Here is a 23,947-nt window from a genome sequence, read left to right on the forward strand (position 1 = left end):
TAAAATAAAAAATATAAATTCATTAAGATATTTGAATTGAATTCTATTTTATTTTTAAAATAGTAAAACGCTCACAGAAGTAATATCAAAAATAAAATACAAAGAAAATAACGTGATTAATAAAAAAAAAAAAAAAAAAAAGTTATTAATTTGAATCAATATTAAAAAAGCGACCAACTGGTTTCTGGTTATTATTAATATTATATTCCGTCATAATTTAATTTTTGGTATTACTGTTTGGCCTAAAAATCGAATAAACCAATTATATATTTAATATTTATTTATATTTATTTATAAATATTGTTTTAAAAATATTAATTCCCATAGCAACAGTCCGAGAAGGTAGCTGACTCAAAATGTCATGTTACAAGTTGAATAAAATATACCAATACATGTAACTTGAAATTATACATTGGAAATTAACAAATTGAATGAAATCGAATATTATTGTTAAATCATTCAATAAGGCGTGAGCCAGCAAGTCGATTGACTGATACTATTATATTTTAGAATACTATTTGATTTCTGTGGATACAAACGATTATTAAAAACCAATCTGGACAAAACTGATTAACTAACATAAAAGGACCCGGTTATATAGACTTCCAACCCCCATCTAAGATTCAAGTCTATTGATTTTTATTACTCAGAAATCCTCGTGACAACAATTTGATATATAAAATTCCTAGAACAGCTATAAAGTTAATTGAAGAAAATCTAAAATAATGTCCGGGTCCTATATAGTTTCAGGCAATTTAATATTAGAATTTCAGTTTTACGACTTTTTATGGGTTACATTCATTAAACTACGTAAGTTCTCAGTAACTTAAATAGTAGTGTATTGCTTTGTTGATCTTGAAGGTTAAAAACATCTATTGATGATTTCACCCTCACGACAATAATAGAATTGATGCACGGCAGCTGCGTACGTGATCAAGGGGGAACGCTAAACTGGTTCTTCCTACGGCATTGACACTTGACCTAATATTTACGTATACCAACATATTATTCCTTATATTTATATATTCATTTTCATATAATATACTTAATTGATATAAAAATTTTGTAAAGTTATAACACATCATTCAAATTTCCAATATATAGCAACTGGAAATAGACCAATTTTAGCAAGACCAGCTAATGCAATTCTAACTAAGCTGTCATCACCATCTGGAAGATCTTAAGCATTAAAATTATTCAAATTAATTTCAGTGTTAAAATGTGGTCTAACCAGGTAATTAGCATGATCACAACCGTCAATGGGAAATTTTCGTTTTATTTTTGTTATTTTCAACAATAATATGCTTTAAGAAGCAAGTTGTTTTATTTAGTTTTTTTTTCAAATTGTTAAATTATTATTCAGTTAATTTTTGTTGGTATATTGAAAAAATCAATACAGCAATTTATTGGTGAGCTTCTAAAAAAAATAAAAAAAAAATAAAAACTAAAATATAGTAATACAAAAAATACAAACACAGTTCTATCAAATAAAAACAAAAACACTTGTGTTTTCGGCTAATTTGAAAAAAAAATATTATCTATATTTCATTCAAGCGATCAAAAAGTATTTGTTAAGTTGTGAAACGTATTAGATAATTATCTACTGTGGTAATGAAAATTCACCACTGCATTCATAGATATTTAGTAGTGGACTATAATAACTTGCATTGTATATTTTGCTCATGACAAATTCACGTTTATCGTTTGGTTCTGGATATTCACGAGCTAATCTACCTGAAAAATAAACATATTCATTAATAATTGTTAAATTACAGTTTATTGAGTTAAAAAATAATTATCAACTCACATGATCAGCAACAGTTTGTTCAGTAAATAAGAAATAATTCTCCAGCAATATGACGAACACCAGTTGCAATGACATCGAGTGCAATACCAATAAAAATGTAAGCATTGTAACTCCGCCCACATCTATAAGTTTTTCCATTGTGAACACATCACCAAAAAGTTAGCCTGATAAGAATATACTGTGACGAGTTGTACTCGCCCACCTTAAATTTATATATTATTTCTATTATTACTTTATTTAATTTTATTATTATTATGTTATCGGGTGGGGCTGGCCAAATAAGAAGGGGAATATTGTTGGAGAAAGGGAAATTTCTCTGCTATTCAAGCTGGCGACCCAGCTGAATAGACACTTCGGTTTCTGCCTCCCGACTAGTAAGTTCGAGGTTCTTGAGGAGCCATCCCAGAACCTCGAACAATCTTCTCCCCACCCAGGTATCGGAGCCATCCATACCTAAACCCAAGGAGCAGGAGTCAGCCTCTCCTAAAAATCCCTATTTTTTCATGTATAGTCAGTTGGTCAGCCTTACTTCGTTTTTCATTAATTATTAGTCAGTTAATTATTCTTTTTTATATATCATTTTTCTTGTTAAGACCATGACTTGAAGTCAGGTCTCATAATTTTATATTTGTGTTCAACTTAACATTATTTTATAATTTTTTGATAAACATAATTTTCGACTAGTAATAATTTTTGATACTTAAATTGTTTTTTTATAATGAATAATCTCGTTGTTTGTGTGCCATAATTATTGTTTTGTTGATTACTTTATTGTGCTACCCTTGATTTTACCTTTTCAGTGACCTAATTTTAACGTTCTTTACCCGGCCCTCTCTCCACGAACCAGCATACTGAACGACCCAGGCAAACCCCTTAGCTTAGTTTTAGAATTGTATTTTCAGGAACGGATCAGCATCATTGGATTCATTGGATTATTCGGATTTTCGTGATTTCTGTGATTTCTGTGATTTTTGTGATTATTTGGCTATTTGGTATTTGGTATTTGGTTATTTGGCTATTTGGATATTTGGTTATTTGGTTAGTTTTAGTGACGTTTTTTAGGTAAGTTTTAGCGTCGTAGAGTGAAATTTTCCGTCCCCCTTTTTGTCTGTAAAGCTAGTTGATCCGCGACCCGAGCTAATTTCTAAAACTAAGTGAGAAGGTAACATGTCACGTTACAAAATGGCGCCCAAACAGGGACATGAATGACAAATTCAGGTTCCTACTTTCACCCCTTTTTCCCCCTTTTTATATATCTATATTAAAATAACTACAACCCGCGTCTACCCCCCTTGATAAATTGATTAAAAAGACCCTAAAATTCCCCCCCCCCCCCTCCTAATACCACAGGAAAAAAAAATATATATAAAAAAAAAAAAAAGAAGAAATTATTAAAATAAAAAAAAAAAAAGGAGAGAAAAACCTATAAAAAAAATAAGAATAAAAAGAATAAATAATAATAATAAATAAAAAAAAAAATTAGACTTTGTTTTGAACCCACAAATACCCCCCCCCCCCCGTAATTAGAAAATAAAAATATTAACCCCCCAAAACTACAAAACCCCCATTCTAAAATTTTAATTTTCCCACCCTCAAGCTTCGCCGGTATTTGAGACAATGGCCGTCGAGTTGACCGTGCTTGCGCGACAGCCGGCGACGCTTCGTCGTGCGATTTTTGTGCCCCAACTGGCACAACCTGTTGAGACAACGCACGAGGAATATCGCGTCGCGAGTTGCCGCAGACAATAGTCAAAATAAATATATAAAAAAAAAATAATAATAATAATAATTAATACTAGGATTAATACTAAAAAAGGATTAAGTGAAGAAAAAAATTGAATTGTGTGTGAGTAGCGGTGCTTAGTGTCTAGAAAAAAAAAAAGAAGAAGAAAAGAAGACATAGTGTTGGTAGAAAAGAAGAAAGAAAAAAAAAAGATTAAGTTGTGTGTGTAGGCGTTGAAAAAGAAAGAAAAAAAAAAAAAAAAAAAAAACAACAGTCAGTAGAGTGTGTAAGGAAAAGAGGATAAGTTGTGTGTAGTCAGTGGATAGTAAGTAAAGTAAGGAAGGATAAGTTTTGTGGTCGGTGTGTATGCTGTGTGGATGGTGTGTATGCTGTGTGAGGAAAAAAAAAACCGTGCGACAACCGACGACGCTCCACTGTGCGATTTTCGTGTCCCGACCGGCACAACCAGTTGATACATCGCACAGGGAACATTGCGTCGAGAGTCGCCCGAAAAACTAAAAACTAAGACTAAATAATAAAAAAAAAAAAATATAATAAACTGTGTGAGACTGTAAAAATAAAAAAAATAAGTTGTAAGAATATAAGACTGTAGTTGTAAGAAAAATAAGACTGTAAGAATAGAGAAAAGAAGAATGTAAGTTGTGTTAAATTGAGAAAAAAACAGGCGTAGGTCGTGAGTGTGTCAGCTAAAGTAAAAAGAAAGAGAAAAAAAAACAGATCGTAGTTGTGTGTAGAGTGCGTATAAAAAAAGACGAAAAGAAATGATACGTGTTTGTAAGTTGTGCGACAGGCCTGAAAAGAAAGAAAAACAAATTTAAGCTGCGTGTATTTTGTGTGTGAAGGAAAGTAAGAAAGGATTTGAGTTGGGTGTAAGTTGAGTGTGTATAAAAAAAAAAGAGTATTCAGTGCGCGTTGTGTATTAGTGAAAAAAAAAGAGAGAGGATTTAGTAAGGGTTGTATTGGGTTATGGGAGGATTGGTGACACCAAGAGGATATCCAAGAGGCTACATCGGGTATAGGGACAAAGGGATTTACATGAAGGAGAACAAACTGGTTGAGGGAAAAGATATTAGGATTACGACACATTATATTTTGGTGCATTCATATTGTCATCGTAATAAGGTAAGATTACCAGATTTAATATTTTTACCACGCAAAAAAAAAAAAAAAATAGTTCCTGCCACATATATTCCCACCCAAATATCGTAAACTTGTAACCCCACACCAATACCCCCCCTCCCACTATTATAAATTTCGTTCTCTTGCCCCGTTTGAAAAAAAAGAGAAAAAAAAAATATATATAACGCGTACGCCCCCACTTATTTATTTTTATACTAAAATCCCTACTTTCAAAAAAAAATGTGTATAGGCGACCCCCCACTATTTACCCGTTATTTTATTTACGATTTACCCTGTAAATAAATTATATATCTATTAATAATAATAAAATAAAAGAAAAAAAAAAAACTACGTTCATCGGCGAGTCATCCCGGAACCATAGTTACAAATGCCCATTTATTCCAGACTAATTATGTTATAGTAGATTAAATTCTGCTGTAATAATTAGTCGGCCCTCCGGATAAATAAAATTCCCCTTAATCCGGATAAATAAAATTCCCCTTAATCCCAGGACTAATTATGTTATAATAAATTAATTTTTATTGTAATAATTAGTCGGCCCTCCGGAGAAATGTAATTCCCATTTAAAATTAGACTAATTATGTTATGATAAATTAAATTTTATTGTAATAATTAGTCAGCCCTCCGGAGAAATGTAATTCCTATTTAAATTTAGACTAATTATGTTATGATAAATTACCCTCCGGTAAAATAAATGATTCTCATTTATTCTGGACTAATTATGTTACGATAAATTAAATTTTGTTGTAATAATTAGTCAGCCCTCCGGAAAAACAAATAAATCCCATTAATCCCAAGACTGATTATGTTACGGTAGATTAAATTTTATTGGTCAGCCCTCCGGAGAAATACAAATTCCCATTTATTTGGCTAATTATGTTATAGTGAATTAAATTTTATTGTAATAATTAGTCAGCCCTCCAGAGAAATAATAATTCCTATTAAGTCAAGACTAATTGTGTTGCGACGAATTAATTTTTGTTGTAATAATTGGTCGGCCCTCCGAAAAAATAAATAATTCCCATTTATTCTAGACTGATTATGTTACAATAAATTAAATTTCGTTGTAGTAATCAGTCAGCCCTCCGGGGAAATAAAATTCCCATTTAAATTTTGACTGATTATGTTATAGTAGATGAAAATCTATTGTAATAATCAGTCGGCCCTCCGGGAAAATTTCTATTTCCCTTAATTCCAAGACTAATTATTTTACGACGAATTAATTTTTGTTGTAATAATTAGTCAGCCACCCCCCCAGAGAAATAATATATATTAATTATTTCGATACCAATTAGATTACAATAATCTAAACAAAAAAAAAATCATGGCAATAGTTAGTCAGCTTTTCGGTAAATTCAATTCCCATTTTACGATATTAACTTTTACTTATTCTTTATTTAAAAATTAACTGAGTATAGAGAGTTAAGGAGGACCTTGTTGGAAGGAGTGGGAGTCATCCCCTCCTAACGATTTCCCTCTTCTCCCGATGAGGAGTAGGAGGTTATCCCCACTTTTGGTCAAAATTTTCCCCACCCTTAGAGCTGCTCGCTAACCACTATATAAGCTGACGCAGGGCGTCCGACTAGTCAGTAGCTATCCGCGGGCGAACCTGTAAAGTCAAGATTATAAGTTCAAAATATTATATGTGCAGTTTATTACTTTGGAAGATTTATCTGAGTTACAATTTAATTTTGAGATGTTGTTTATTTTAATTGTGTTAACTTGTAGTTGACCACTCCATTATTTATAATATTACCTGCGTCAATTAAAATTGCCTTAATTTTACGTTGCCACATACGATCCTTACGGTGATATTATGGGTGATGAGGAGACATCCTCACCTCCTGGACCATCAGGTACCATACCCAAGCGTCGAGGGCGGAAACCCAAAGCCCAACCAGATCAACTGGAAGTTGATGAGACCCCGGCGGATTCGACTAGTGAAGGAGACTTTCCTCCTAGGAGAAACACCCGCAATCGCAAGAAAATAACCGCGGACTCCCCCGTCAACATTTTCGTCACAGGCGCTTCGCCAGAGGATCTCGGAGCTACATCCAGACCATCTGGTGAAGGCCGTGTTCCTACCCCACCTGTTCAGAACGCAGCCCAAGGAACTGACCCAGTTTCGCCCTCATTAGTCATTACTAATGAACCCCCTAAAAAGACTGCTGCTAAACCACCCCCAAAGCCAGTTACCAAAGACCCTGCTGTTTTTCGCAGTACAATTGGGTCTAGGTATTTGGCCACCCACAAGAACATTGACCCATTTGCTCTAACCCCTAACCCTGCAAGCAATCACTAGCTTCACGCCGGCAGTGGTTACCGTAGTGACTGCCGCTTATGCGTGACTGAACGTTTTAATAAGATATTACGTACTCGGTACGCTGGTCTAGACGATGACGACCCAAATAATGAGCCTGCCTCACCCGCCCGTGCCAATCCACCTCAGGGAGGATTAAACCTCAACCCACCTGCGCGTAATGAACCCCGTATTCCGGCACCTAGACGCGTAATTACGCCCTCGGTTGAAGATCTTCGGATTTCCGAAAGCAGTGCCCACAACCACAGCATGCCCAATTTATTACGTATTTTAGGAAGCTGGAGGTTGACTTATTCCGGCCATCCAGGTGAAGATGTGGAAGAATTTTTATATCGAGTGGAACAAGCAAGGTTGTGCACATGGGCAAGTGATCGTGAACTGTTGCAGACTTTGTCTATCTGTATGAAAGGTCCCGCCCTAACTTGGTACATGACACATGAAGCTGAGTTTGATTCTTGGTTAGCCGCGAAGGCAGCGTTTCGCGCCAGTTTTTCTGACCCTGATTACCAACGAGCATTGCGCGAAGAGATCGATAAACGCGTTCAAGGCCCAAACGAGTTAGTTCGAAGCTTTATATCGTGTATGCGTGGTCTATTCCAAAGAACGGATCCACCCTGGTCGGAATCAGAGCGCGTACACTACACCGTCCGCAATATGTTGCCCATCTTCCAACGCCAAATTTCACCCCGAGATTCCCCAACAATGTGGGAAGTAGAATTGGAAGCGTTGCGTCAAGAAAAGATCACGCAATCGGCCCAACAACGCCGATTACCACCTCGACCTGAGCAGTCGTTGTGTCCTAGTTTTGCTTACGTCAAGGTGTTCATCGCTCCTTGGTAGAAGAAGAGCCATCCCTACAAGGAAGCGAGGAACATGGTTTATTGATGGAGGACGAATTACTGTCCACCCTGGGTGACTTACTCCAGAAAAAGAGAGAGGTCACCTGGCCCAAGGCCCGCAACGTCACGTTTGCCACCCCCAATCGCAGATTTCCCTGAATCAGGTCCCAGTCCTCCAGCTGTATCCAACTTTCAGCCTTCTAATTGAGTGGAATGTTGGAATTGTAAGCAGCACCTCGAAGAAGATTTTGTTATCGCTGCCGTCGACCGGATGTCACGTTGGTTACGTGCCCATTTTTCAATCCGGGAAACGACAGCGGGAGAGCATAACTTCGGCACATGCAGCTCCCGTTTTAACTCCGCCGATTAAAAACTCACCATTGAAATCAGCTGAGGCTACCCAGGCCCCACCGGTATTTGACATGGTTCAAGTCGATTTATCACCCAAGGAGTTGGTGAAGTTAGTATTTAAACCACTGGCTTGGTAGAAACTCCAGTCGGAACGTTGGCAGCTCCACCAACCCCGATCCCCAAACTTCGCGTCTTTCATCTCAATATAATAGTTGGAGCGGCAATAATTCGAGCTTTGGTTGACTCAGGGGCTAACCAAACCTTTGCTGGGCTCGAAACTTCCCAACTCCTCATTCAGTCCGGTTTCAAACAACGTGATGTACTCCCGCGACATGTTATGACTGCGTCAGGTCATCTCGAAACAATTAATACCGCGGTTACAATCCAAGTTGAAGTTGACGGTAAATCCACCCCTATGGACGCATTGATTTTACCCACCTTATCCGAGGATTTTATCCTAGGGCTAGACTTTCTACAAGCCGCTGGAATGGTCATTGACTTCAGCGACCGATCATGGTATTATCATGACAATCCGGAGCGAAAGTTCTTGTTTGTTCCCGTTGATAAGGTAGCTCAGGTCGTACAAATGAACAATCTCAGTACCCTTACCCCCCACGAAGAGCTTCAATTGGAACAGTTTTTAGCCAAAGAACTACCCCCCGTTCTAATTGAAGACGATAAATTCCCTATAACCCACCTCACACAACACCACATTGACGTAGGTGAAAGCCCCTCCATTAGACAAAAGCCCTATCGTGCTAACCCAGCAATGTGTGGTGTTATGATAGAAAAGGTAGACCAAATGTTGAGAACTGGAATAATTGCAGCTTCACAGAGTGAATGGGCGAGCCCTGTTGTTCTAGTTCCAAAAGGGAAAGGTAACTATCGGTTTTGTATTGACTTTCGTAAGGTAAACGCGGTGACGAAGAAAGATGCATACCCGATATGTCTTCCATCCTGGACAAGCTGCGTCAAGCCCATTTGATCACCACCATCGATTTATCACAGCTTTCTTTCAAATTGCCCTAACACCCGAATCGCGGGAGATAACCGCTTTTGTCGTCCCTGGCTACGGCCTTTACCATTTCCTGCGCATGACTTTCAGATTGTCCAATAGTCCTGCGACGATGCAGCGACTCGTTGATAAATTGATAGGTCACAAATATTATCCCAAGGTTTTTGTTTACTTGGATGATATAATCATAGTGACACAAACATTCGCGGAACATCTGTCATATTTAAAAAAGGTGCTAACTGATTTGCGCAGTGCTAATCTTGCCATTGACCGCGAGAAAAGCCATTTTTGCCTCGCACAGGTGAAGTACCTGGGCTTTGTTGTAAATCGCGATGGACTCATGGTCGACCCGGACAAAACCTCCCCCGTGGTAAACTACCCAGCCCCAAAAAATTTCCGCGAACTTCGTCGTTTCTTAGGAATGGCTTCTTGGTACCGAAGGTTTATCCCGGAATTCGCGACATTGGCCGAGCCCCTTACTCGATTAACCGAGAAAGATGTTGAATGGGAATGGAAAGAGCCCCAAATCAACAGTTTCCGCGCCCTGAAAATTAAATTGACCACAACCCCAACCCTCGCATGCCCAGATTTTACCCTCCCCTTCACCCTTCAAACAGACGCAAGTAGTGTTAGACTCGGAGCAGTGCGAACCCAAGAATTCAATAAGGTCAAAAAGGTAATTGCGTATGCTAGCCGCATGATGTCCGAGACCGAAACGCGTTACTCTGTTACCGAGCAGGAATGTCTAGCAATGATTTGGGCCATACGGAAATTTCGGTGTTATTTAGAGGGTTATAAATTCACCGTTATCACAGACCACAGTAGTCTTCGTTGGCTTAACAACTTGCGTAACCCCACCGGTCGATTGTCCCGCTGGGCATTAGAATTAATGCAATACGATTTCGAGATAATTCACCGTAAGGGAGCCCTCCATCATGTCCCTGATGCCCTTTCACGGATTCCCGATCAACAAATTGAAGCCCAAAACTTGACTGATGTTGAGGATAAATGGTACTGCCAAAGGTATCGCAAGGTGGAGTCATCCCCAGACAGTTACCCCAACTGGCAGATCATTGGTGGCCAACTATATTTTCATAGACCTTTATCCTACATTTCAGTTGAGATTCCCGACCTGACTGCCTGGAAATTGGTAATGCCCCGTCATTTTCGCGAACGAGTCGTGTTGGAATGTCATGAACCCCCCCATATGGGACACATGGGCATTGATAAAACTTACCGTAAAGTCTCTACTTTGTACTATTGGCCTAATATGTTCCGTGAAGTAGCGTCAATAGTAGCCCGTTGCGAGATTTGTCAAAAGACTAAGTTTGACCAAGGCAAACCACGCGGTTTGATGGGCACCCGCGTTGTACAAGAGCCATGGGCAATCGTAGCTGCCGATATTGTTGGTCCACTTCCCCGTTCTCGAGCTGGTTATGCGTATCTTCTGGTCATGCAGGACCAGATGACCAAGTTCATAGAACTGGCCCCCCTCCGTCAAGCCACGGGAAAAGTTATCCGCAAAAAACTCGAGGACCTCATTTTATTTCGCCATGGTACTCCCCGGATTTTAATCACTGATAACGGCACAGAATTTGCAAATAAGGAGATTAAAAAAAAATCCTTGGCTATCTGGGCCGGTATCAAATTACAAAATACCCCCAAGCAGATCCGGTGGAACGGGTAAACCGCAGCCTCAAGACTATGCTTCGCGCATTTCTTGATGGCAACCACCGTGACTGGGATCATTATTTGCCCGAGTTTAGGTTTGCCTATAACACAGCTTACCACGACTCTCTCTTATCCACCCCTTCATTTGCCAACGCTGGGCGCGAACCTCGTCAGCCCCATACCGTTCGTAACGAGGTCGATGATGGCCTGCTTGTCACCCCCATCCCCATGACTGAATGAAATAAGAGAATAAAAGACTCAATGTCCTACGCCAAGCCCTAATCTATGCCCGAGGTGAGGCTGAACTGAAGCAGTCCACTCAATATAATACCCACCGCCGCAAAGTCGAATTTGACGTTGGAGAATTAGTGCTCAAACGAACCCACCCTTTGTCTAACGACCCCAAATTTTATTCAGCCGGCTTAGAAAAGCCATTTGAAGGCCCCTTTATAATCACCCAAAAATTCTCGGCCACCAGTTATGAGGTTTCCGATTTTCCGGAGTCATCCGAGGTGAAATATCCATATCAGACTTGAAGCCTTGGGTTAAGGCAGTGGATCAGAAAGTAGTTGAAGGCCCACCCACACCTAGTAATTAACCATGCTATACCCTGCTTCGGAAAACCCAGTAGGAGACATCCCGGGTGACCCATAAAACTTAATTATGCAAATTACTAATTTCTACTGTTGATAAAATTTAGATGGAACAAGCTGAAGTGGGAGATATGGAACCATTGTTACTCGCTATTTAGAAATTTCTCTGCTATTTAAGCTGGCGACCCAGCTGAATAGACACTTCGGTTTCTGCCTCCCGACTAGTAAGTTCGAGGTTCTTGAGGAGCCATCTCAGAACCTCGAATAGTCTTCTCCCCACCCAGGTATCGGAGCCATCCATACCTAAACCCAAGGAGCAGGAGTCATCCTCTCCTAAAAATCCCCATTTTTTCATGTATAGTCAGTTGGTCAGCCTTACTTCGTTTTTCATTAATTATTAGTCAGTTAATTATTCTTTTTTATATATCATTTTTCTTGTTAAGACCATGACTTAAAGTCAGGTCTCATAATTTTATATTTGTGTTTAACTTAACATTATTTTATAATTTTTTGATAAACATAATTTTCGGCTAGTAATAATTTTTGATACTTAAATTGTTTTTTTATAATAAATAATCTCGTTGTTTGTGTGCCATAATTATTGTTATGTTGATTACTTTATTGTGCTACCCTTGATTTTACCTTTTCAGTGACCTAATTTTAACGTTCTTTACTCGGCCCTCTCTCCACGAACCAGCATACTGAACGACCCAGGCAAACCCCTCAGCTCAGTTTTAGAATTGTATTTTCAGGAACGGATCAGCATCATTGGATCGATTGGATTATTCGAATTTTCGTGATTTCGTGATTTCTGTGATTTCTGTGATTTTTGTGATTATTTGGCTATTTGGTATTTGGTATTTGGTTATTTGGCTATTTGGATATTTGGTTATTTGGTTAGTTTTAGTGACGTTTTTTGGGTAAGTTTTAGCATCGTAGAGTAAAATTTTCCGTCCCCCTTTTTGTCTGTAAAGCTAGTTGATCCGCGACCCGAGCTAATTTCTGAAACTAACTGAGAAGGTAACATGTCACGTTACAATACATCTTCCCTAATTATATATTAAACAAAAAACGAAAAAACAAAAACAAATGATATGAATATTATTATTTAAATTATTCTCAAACAACTTGTGTTGGCTTATTAATATATTTATTATTCATTACCTCTGTATAATCATAAGCTTGTTGTGCTGTACACTCAGCTTTATTGTAGAATTACTTAAGGCAAATATCAACAGTCATTCATTATTTTTTTCAATTTCTTGCAAGACTTCCGGGGTAAATGCACCAGAATCTGCTAAAGCACCTGTAAGTAAAAAATATATTCAATATTTATTTTTTTTTTTTTTTTTATTCAACACTAATTAAGGTTAAATGCAAAAAAATAAAAAAAAAAACCAACGAAAGATCATTACAAAAGTGTTGGAGTTGTATATTTTTAAATTATTGTTATTAAATTTTTATGTAACAAAAAATAAATCAAAAATAATAAACCTACTAATGAGAATGTGTTGGTTGAATTTCTTTTACAGCTTAAATGAGAGTTTTCATGTCTATGTAGTCCTTGGCATACCAAATTTTATGACCATCTGAATTCCCAACTTTTTTTTATTTTGTAAGAAGACCATCAATGTCCATCGTCCAGATATTATTTCTGGCTTCTTATTCAGTGCAGCCATCATCTTCATAGCTTTTACACACAAATCATCAATTCCAATTGCAGCCTAGCATAAATTGAATAATTTTTAATTATTTATAAATTGTTCAAAAATAAAAAATAATTAAAATTTATAAACTTGAAATACTTGCACCGAGGAAGACAAAATTTATTATCAGATATTTTTTTTTTTGTTATTTTTCTTAATACCATAATACCAGCAACAGCAACAGCAGCTGTACCTTGAATCTCATCATTAAATGTACAATACTTGTCTCGGTATTTATCCAAAAATCGAAAGCATCATGATTTCCAAAATCTCCGAACTAAAATAGAATAATAATATTCAAATTATAATACATCAATCTTCATACATATAAATATATAATTAATCATGCCTGAATTTTTTATACGCCGAGATTTTTTAACACAAGCATCTATAAATTCATCAATCAATTCATCATAATCAGTGCCTCGACTACGTGGTTTACTAAGACCAATATAATGTGAATCATCACCTAGTTATTCATTATTTGTACCAACATCAATTTTAATCGGAGGACACTGATGTGGCTTTATACCTGCCTATGCAGTGTTTAAAGCTAATTTACCAACTAGTATACCCATACCAGTGGCACCTAAATCACCAAGACCAAGAATACGTTCACCGTCAGTTACACAAATTGTTCGAACATATTGTTCAGGCCTGTAATATAAATACAACAAAATAATCCTGCTTCAGCTGTTCCTTTAATATAAGAGGTACATACGGTTATATTTTGATATCCAGCATAAGATGCTAATACATAAGTATGCTCTTTCTCTGCATCAACTGGATTCTAAGAAAAATTATCACAATTACATGATTTATGACAACTTGATATAATTTGATTATTATTAACAATGTTGTTGTAGCAACAATGCATATTCATGTACAGCAGTAAGTACACCAGATGAACAAAATGTTGAATTCTTTTGTTGTTTCATTATTATTATTAATATTCATTGTATTGTATAGTTTTTATATTATAATAATAACACAACACATATTTTCATGAGAACCATAAACACCAGGATACCCAGGTCTAGGCTATACTATCATCTGTCAACAAATGTTACAAGATAACCTCAAACATTATATTATATTATAAAAATAATACATAACACATATTTTCATGATAACCATAAACACCAGGATACCCAGGTCGGGGATATGCAGCCAGCTGTCAGCTGTCAACCTCAAACATTATTTATTTTTTTTTTTTCTCCATTTTGTATCGTTTTATACTTGACATGAGGATTTACATTTATAGTTTTATACAATTATATCTGGAACTCGGAATGGATCAGATGTCATTTTGTTTTTCCCGAAGCTGGCCGAATGAGTAAAGTTTGTAAGGTGTGATTTGTCTCACTTTACTTTTTTACATTTAATTTAATTTCAAATAATAATTTTAAACAAAGACATGATAATTATATTCAATATTAAAAGAATAAAACAATTTATTGAACAATTAGACTGTTTGATATGATAATTTAACAAGACACAATATATATATATATTTTACTGGTTGTGAGGTGGCATAGCCACATCACCAATGCAAATTTACAAGTATAGTTCGGACGCACCGTTTGGCTTGGTGGCCGGACTAGAAGTACCTCACTGACTATGTCACATGACTTGTCAGTGTGGTGGGAGACATCAAATATTTCTATCTCGCTACAAGTTTAATTGTGTTGGTTCTCCCACTCTATTTTCCTAGTATAGTGGGGATAGCTCTCAAATTATCTTTGGTAAATCTGACTTTATTTATAAATTCTCTGCATACTAAATTCAAAAAACATTTTGCTTTTTATTGTGCTATTGAACCGTTTAACTATTGATGCTTTTGAATAAGTAAATGTTGAATACATATAGACATTATATTTCTTTAACATCGTTTTAAATGTTGAATTATGAAATTCTATTCCTTGATCTTCATTAAGATTTTAAATACTCGACCTTTTTCGAATATTGATTGTATTGCTGCTAATATTTCTTCTCCAGTTTTATTTTCAACTCCAAAAACCGAGCTGAGTTTCAAGAAAATATCAATGACTGTCAAAATATGATTGTAGGAAGAGTTGACTTTAGAATGTTCAATTATTTTAATATTAATATTAGTATTGTTTCAATATCTCCTCGTCTCGTGTCAGTTGTCTAGCCACCTGTTTGAATGAGAAATATATCTGTAACTTCAATAGACAAACAAGTGGAATCTCTTCTATTTTGAAACAATTCTAATTTGATAATGATATGTTGATTATTGTCTGGATCCAGTAGACTCTGCTTTCTATCAGGGCTGAATAACTGAATAACCCTTCTTTTAAAAAAAAAAAACCCAAAAAACGTGAATTAAACAATGTTAAATGTTGAACAAAAAAAGTAAAACCAATCACCTGATTTGGATACAAACAATACTACGTCTAGGTACTCAGGATCCAAGTGAAAGGATAAGGTAATGTCTATATTGGTATGTTTTTCTCGAATTAATTTACCCCTTCAACTTCTGGTGATGATGGTACACTCGATGATAGCGCAGCAAAGCATAACATGGTGTGGTGCTTGTTGTTGCAATTACGACAGTGCGTTGTATTTGCTACCTGATAATAGCCAAGGCAATTGAAGCACACGTTGTTTCTCTGCCTGACAACCTCGGTGCGTTTATATGGTGTGATGTCTCTGAACTTGGCACATCTCAAGATCTTATAGTCCAAGCTGCCACAAAATGCGCATTTATTGGCAGGCTATATTGTTGAGGCTTAATGAATTCTGACAGTACTCTTTGCTGAAACTGAGTTTCTAAATGTTACCAACACTCGGTTTTGAGTTAGTTGCTGATGATATTTCTTCTAGTTTACAAGCACGTTGTTTTTGAACTAAAATATCTCTAAATTTAGCCCATGGCTGCTTTCCTTTCTTCAAAGCAATTTTCTTCTCCCATTTATTGCTTATTTTGCTGCCCACATAAATTTTCAAGCGATAGTTGATGATGCTATCCCAGCTGTCAACCGCTTTTCCTAATTTTTCAAGAGCTGCTCTTACATGATCAACCTTTGACAAAATGGTTGCCAACGATCTCGATGTTAGTCTTGTTGGTGGTGGATGTGACAACGAATTGGCTAGCTTATCATGAATTAGACGACGTGGATTGTGATACTTGTGTTCTTGGCGATGTGGGCCATATTTTCATATTTTCTTTTTATTATCAATGCAACATATCATAATTAATGTTGCGTCTATATTGAATATAGTGTTAAACGTGGATCCATTAATCATTATTATTATTACTGCTGATCTAATCTACTAGTGAGTGACATTAGCGACTCACTATCTTTTACTCTGTCGTAATTTGCATTATCGACTATAGTTCGCAAGTTTTTCTCAACTATGTTTGATCAAAAAAGCCAAAGCATGTCTTGTGACAGCAATAACACAATTGATGTTGAGACATTTCTTGCTGTCACCAGCTATCTTGGACATGTGTTTGATATGCTATTTTTCGGGTGTCAGAGATTGAACACTCGGCAGATTGAACACTTAAGAATTGAACGTTCCTAGATTGGACCTTCAAGAATCGAACATTTTTATTTTTATTTTTTTTTTTGTTGTTTGATTTGTTTTTTCATTTTGTTGTAAAATAAATGACTGTTTTTTTGTTTTATCTTTCAAATGTTGCTATTTTGTTTAATAAAAAAAAAAAATAAACGACCACAAAATTTTAAAAAAATATCGGAGAATCTATAGATGAAGCGTCGTCGATTGAATTATTGCCGGATCCGATCCGTCAGCATTTGACATTGGGCCCTGTAGAAAAATGGCACTATCACAACTGATAAGGCCCAAAAATTGAAAATAAATATGATGATTGCTTTTGGGAAAAAAAAAAACATAAATTTCATTTAACATCAACTAATTCGGTTCGGCGGTTCAAAAAATATCTTGCAAAAACAAATTCTGACACTACATTTTGTTTAATAAAAAAAAAAAATAAACGACCAAAAAATTTCAAAAAAATATCGGAGAGTCTACAAATGAAGCGTCGTCGATTGAATCATTGCCGGATCCGATCCGTCAATATTTGAAATTGGGCCCTGTAGAAAAATGGCACTATCACAACTGATAAGGGCCAAAAATTGAAAATAAATACGATGATTGCTTTTGGAAAAAAAAATGGAACTTAATGGGCTTCATAGAAGCCAATTCGATTCATAACTTTTATTTTTATCGCGAAATAACAAAAAGTCACACGAAAAGTGAAAACATAAGTGTCCTACGGAACACTAAAAATAATGATTAAAAATTATGCAAGTAAAATGTAAATTCAATTAATTTTTTAATAATGAATACTTGATGAAAATTAAAAAAAAAAATAATCCATCAAACTTCCACGAGCAATTCTCAGTTGTTTTTTAGAATATATGAAATAAAAATTTTAATATATTTCTTTTTATACTTTTTATTTTTTCCATTATTTCATTCTTTTTATTATTAAAATATTATTTTGCCAATGGTCATAGGATATTTTAAACAAATAATACTAATAATAATAATAAAAAAAAGGGAAATAATTAAAATAATAAATTAACAAAATGAAACACAAAGCGATAATAAAAAGTATTTAATAAAATGTATATCCAGAATCAGCACCGTTTAATGATTGTGTTATTGAGAATTACCAGATTATCATGATATTAATAAAATCCAATTTGTCTATCTATTGCAAATTTTTTTTTATTATTATTAATAAATATATAATAAAGAGGATGGAAAAAAAGTTGATTCAACATTGCAAAGTTTACAAACGAAAAAATTATTCTTAAGGAATTCTGATATAATTTGTTATGTTGTGATTCAGCTAGTAAATTTTTATAAACAAAAAAAAAATATAAAATTATTTGTTATTATTATGTTTTTTTGTCTTCCTCTTTTTTTTCTTGTTCTTGTTCTTGTTCTCGTTCTTTTTTTTCTTCTTCCATTTCCCGACCTTTCGTGTTTATTATATTGTTTTGCATACCCTCGGTCATTACTCGATATAAAAATGCTACCACGTCAATCCTTATGAAATTAATAAAATAAAATATGAATGTTTAATAAGTTAAATTAAAAGTTTTTCGTTCAAAGAAGTCTAGCAATGGCAATTCAGCTATCGATGGTTCAGCTGAAGGCTTGAAGCATATTTTCAGATAGTTTGCGTATTCAAATGTACTTACTCATGGTTTTTTAAATTATTTTGTGCATCTCTTATTCTTTCATTTTTTTCATCGTTTTCTTGCTGTCGAGTGATTTTGTGAAATCTTGTCGGCTGTGTCATTTTTGCAGCTTCAGTAACTATGATATTGTGAATATTATCTGCAATATTATCAATTATTCTTCAATCTAAAATTTGCAGTATACTGTTTTAAATTACTGGATTTAATTAATAAGTAATTATAGTGGAGAAGATTTTATAATTACCAATTCTTCTTTAGTCATCGTACAGCACACATAAAAAATATATAGAAGAAAGATGGAGAAAAACTCAAGCTGATTATAACTTTTGAGAGATATATATGGACTACCTTAAACCAAGTTGAGATAGAATACCCCAAGTTACAGGTTGAGAGAAATAGAGAAGGAATGACCAATAGAAAGACTGTAAACTATATTTCTTTAACTGTTGCAAGTTTCGAGATGACCAATAGAAACATTGTAAAAACATATTTCTGTTCTCATTTCTTTCCCTCACTCGCTCATCGAATTCTAAATTTTTTGAATGTTTTTCCTTATCTATATTGAATTTATAAGAATAATATATATATAAATAGGAGAAAAAAAAATCTCCAAAACATATATTTTTTTTTTTTCCAACAGTAAAAACTATGGGAAATTATTATTGTATATAATTTATTTGTATAATACAAGAATAAATATTAATTTTTTTTTATTAATATTATTAAAAAAATATGATACTACTTAATATTTTGATACAACAAATAACTGATTAAATAATAACATTAATTACTGATAACGCTTTATAATGACAAGGCATGCAGCTGAAAAATAATAACAATTGTTGTGCTTTCTTCCAAATTTCCTGTGTTTTTAGTTTTTTTTTTCTGATTTTATTAATGGAAAAAATTTTTTTGCAACTCAAGATGAAACCAAATCAGCTATACATGAAATGAAATAAATGAAGGAGTTAATTTTTTTATTGGACAATATTTATCATGTGTAATTCAATTAATTATTAAAAATATTACATTAAAAATATTAGAAATTTTTTCATCTACTTCAGTTCATTTGTGAAAATGAATATAAAAAATAAAAAAAGATAGTCAAGTTCCCCAAGGTGCACCCTAAGTGTTCCGTAGGATTTTTAATTTTTTTTCTTGCTGTTTACATAATTTTTGTAAAATAACAGTTTGTGACACTACATATCGTTGAATAAAAAAAAAAATAAACGACCGAAAAATTGTCGCCTGATTGTGCCTGATAATTTAATGCCATATCTTTAACATTAATTCACAAATTAGTCAGCATAAAAAAATATAAAGGAAACTAACCTCCCCTTAATTTCTGATCAATATTTGCCATAATCAATAATTATCATTTACTCCCTTACGATATAGATGTAGATACACATAAGAGCTTTTTACATGCAATGCACAGGCAATCCCCGCTTCTCGACAACAACCGCAAAATAATGTAGGATCTATTTCTCTTGTTGTTTTTTTATTATTAAATTTAAATTATATTGTTTTAACATATACACATTATTCACAATGAAAATTTATTTCTTTTTTAGCTCAATTAAAAGTAGAATAACTTTTGTAAAAAAAATTTTAATAAAATAAAAATCTTTGTAAAAAACTTTTAAAGGATAAAAACAAAAAAAGGCATAATTTTATTTGAATGTGAAACTTGATTATTTACTTATTTTCAAGCAAAAAAAGATCTGGTAACGTTTGTTGCGGCGTGTGGCCCGCGTAACCCGTTGAAAATTAAAAATTTTCAATACTCCGGCTAGGGCCATGGGTGTCTTAATTCCTCAGATATAATGAAATTATGGTTTTTCACAAAATTTTACGGTTTATTAATAATAACATTATTCAAAAGAAAATTTTCATGTTTATTGTTTTTTTTTCTCAAAAAAAATTGGAGATAGCAAAAAAAAATCGATTATGCGGGCGATAGAGTTTTTTGCGACGCAAAATAAGATCCCGTTACGAATTCTTGGTTACATGTCAAAGAAATTTTCCAAAAAAACCACGACAAGAAAAATCATGACAGAAAAAATTTTTAAAAAAAATTACGTCATAATAAATTTTTTTTTTTCTAAATAATAAATTTAATATTTCATATAAATTATTTTTCTTATATGTGTAGCCGTTAGATTTTTTACTCAGCTAGTAGATTTTTTACTTAACCTTAATAATAGCCAAACAATCAATATCTACATCATTTTACTTAGCTAGATTTTACACTTAGCTATATTTTTATAAAGCTAGATTTTCTACTTAGCTGTGATTGTAGCCAAACAATCAATATCTGCATTATTTTTCTTAGCTAGATTTTTTACTCAGCTGTAATTGTAGCCAAACAATTACTATCAATTTTATTCAACCATTCAAATCTTTGACTCAGTCACTAGATATTTTTTGTCTAAATTTTTTTTTTTTTACTTTTTGTTGTGATTTTTTTTATCGTGATTTTTTTGTCAAAATTTGTTTTGCCGTGATTTTTGAGTGAATGGTTTTTGACGTGAATGGTTTTTGAGAAAAGAAATCAAATATTTGATTTTTTTCATTTATTTTGAAGTTTTTTTTTTTTTTTCTTCAAGAACTATTGGAGATCTAGGGAAAAACCCGTAATGCAGGCGATTAAGTGTTTTGAGACGCAAAATATGAGCCTAATACGAAGTCTTTATTCTAATTTTTAGTCAAGTTATTTAATATCTAATTTTTTTTAATTTGTTAAAATCCGTTATAACTTTCGGGATAATAAAGATGGATACATCATACTAGGCTTAAATCAAAGGCCTCACGAAGCTTCATTATGGGATATTTGGCTTTTTTTTCGGCCTTGAATAGTTTCTGAGAAATAAAATTAAATATGTGATTATTTTTTATTTTATTTAATAGTTTTTTTTTTTCGTTCAAAAACTATTGAAGATAGAGGAAAAAACCGACAATGCGGGCGATAGAGTTTTTTGAGACGCAAAAAATAAGCCTAATACGACGTTTTCATTTTCATTTTTGGTCAAGTTATTTAATATCTAATTTTTTCAAATTTGTTTAAAACCATTATAACTTTCGGGATAATGAAGATAGAGACATTAAACTAAGCTTAAATGAAAGGCCTCATGAAGCTCTATTATGGCATATTTGGCTTTTTTTCTGCCTTGAATAGTTTCTGAGAAATAAAATTAAATATGTGATTATTTTTTTTTTTATTTCATAGTTTTTTTTTTCTCGTTCAAAAACTATTGAAGATGGATGAAAAAACCTTTTATGCGGGCGATAGAGTTTTCAAAGACGCATCATTTAAGCCTAATACGATGATTTTCCTTCAATAAGTTCGTAAGTTATGAACGTTTTTTTTTTCGTTATAAAATACAATACTGCGGCTGAGCCTATGGCTCCTAGCCTCCGTAAAAGTTGAAATTTTTCTATTATATATTATCCATCTACATACTTTTGAAGTAGCTTTAACAAACCGTCATGAAAAATTCTTTATGAAAATGTCGTTAAATGACATTGAATTTGCTTAACATTTTATTTTGTTTTCTATCTTGATTTTCACAAGGACCAAATTGAACAAAACTACCTACTTTTCCATTCCAAGTAACCCTCAATTTTCTTTTTTTTTCTTTGCCTTTTCCTCACTTTTTCTCTCAGCCACTTTATTTTTTGACTCATTTATTTTGCCGACGATTTATTTAACGGCATTCTTGAGTCGGGTAACAAGCACCGAGGTGTGACGCTGAATGAGGGGGTTGATACTTTATTATGGCTATTACTTGGCGTTTCACTCGCTAGCCCAATTTCTCTGTAGACAAGTCTGTTATGTTAAAATGTAAAAAAAAGAATAAACTATCAGCATCTTACCGGTAAACAAACAAAATGAAAACTCGTTATTTTCTTTTATACAATATATATATATATATATATATTGTCGTTCTTAGCCAAACCACGGGGTTTGCGGCCTGACCCTCTGCGATTTCACTCATTTTTCGATATATTGTAGATTTTGGCCTTAAAGAAAACCCGTATTTCTTCAATTTATTTTGGGGGTGCCACCATCGACTTTCAAGATATCTCAAAAAGCCCCTTTTTTTTGCTGAATTTTTGATCACGAATTCGAGGACGCAAAACAAGTATTTTAAGGCCTTCAATAGAGTGGGCACTCTATGGGAAGTGATTTTTTTTTATTTTTGAAATTTTGATTTTCGGAAAAAAAATTTTCTTTTTTTCAAAATTGTATTTTTTTTTTACATCATTTTGGTTGTAAAAAAAAAAGAAAACGAAATCTACTCTTATGAAATTTTCAATTTTTTTTTTTTTTTTTTTTTTTATTTCAGTAAGACCTGGCAGCTTCAAAGAAGCTGACATTAGAGGTCGATAAAATTAAGATAACAATAAATCACAATAGTATAGTATAGACATGATATGTAATATACAATTATGACTTAGTATAGAGAAATTATAATTAAAATTAATATTAAATATTGAATTACAAAATTTAGCAATGTTGACATCATTTTTATTCCGCATATCATCCCACGATAAGGACACCAGGCCATCCAGCACGAGTACAAAATCTAGAGATTTGTAGTTAAGTTTTAAGTTAGAGTATATAGAGGTTGAATTAGAGATAGACGTAGAGTAATTAGCAATTTTATTTAAGATTAGTATTAATAGTAGCAACTGCACCCGTATTCAGAGGATGTTCTCATTAGGGCGTTTTTTTCCCGATGGTGGCGCTTGTGAACTTTTTATATAGATTTTACATAGAAAAGCTTCACAAGCGCCACCATCGGAAAAAAAACGCCCTAATGAGAACATCCTCTGAATACGGGTGCTGGATCTGTAGATTGTAAAACAGTACAAGGCAGTGAGGCAAACATTATGCATACAAATACTGTGTGGCCTGTATATATATATGTATGTGACAGTGAAAGATATGCATGTGTATGAGCACACACTTATTATCACAAATAGATGTAGTGCAGAATATAACCAGTATAGATGCAACAAATTAATAAAACAATATATAAAAATATGAAATGTCAGCTATAGTTTATAAACATGACAGCTGATGATATTAACAAAATCGAATATCCCTATATACCAAATACCCTTAGCCAATGCATATATATTCCTATATTATAAAAGTCACTATATTTTAAATATCCCTATAAAACTAGATATTCATAGGAATATTGTGAGCTTGTTGTTGCTGTTGTTGTTGCTGTTGTTGATATTGATGTTGTTGTTGAGCCAATTCATGTTGATTATTTACATTAAGACCGTTTACCTCTCTTATGCATAGGTCTGATTCTCCTAAGGCAAGACGTTGATTCATCAAGTTTTTGATTTGTTGGTAATTTCTCTGCTGCATCAACGTTTTGTCTTTGGTGAAGACAGCAGTTGCCAGCCTGGTCTTCATCATTGGCATTGTTTTTAACCTCATAAGCTCCTGTAATAGCATATTGCTATCAAATGGGTTATTACACATTAGCTTAAGAGGGCGAGGATTAGCAGGAGTACTTATTTTACCAATTCTCAT

At 34.0% G+C, this 23,947-nt stretch overlaps 1 pseudogene; it reads right to left on the reverse strand.

Moving 5' to 3' along the window:
* Positions 1-1,600: 1,600 nt before the first annotated feature.
* Positions 1,601-23,947, reverse strand: LOC122850861 (annotated as a pseudogene).

Source organism: Aphidius gifuensis, linkage group LG3 (assembly GCF_014905175.1).
Source record: "Aphidius gifuensis isolate YNYX2018 linkage group LG3, ASM1490517v1, whole genome shotgun sequence".
Lineage (NCBI taxonomy): Eukaryota > Metazoa > Arthropoda > Insecta > Hymenoptera > Braconidae > Aphidius > Aphidius gifuensis.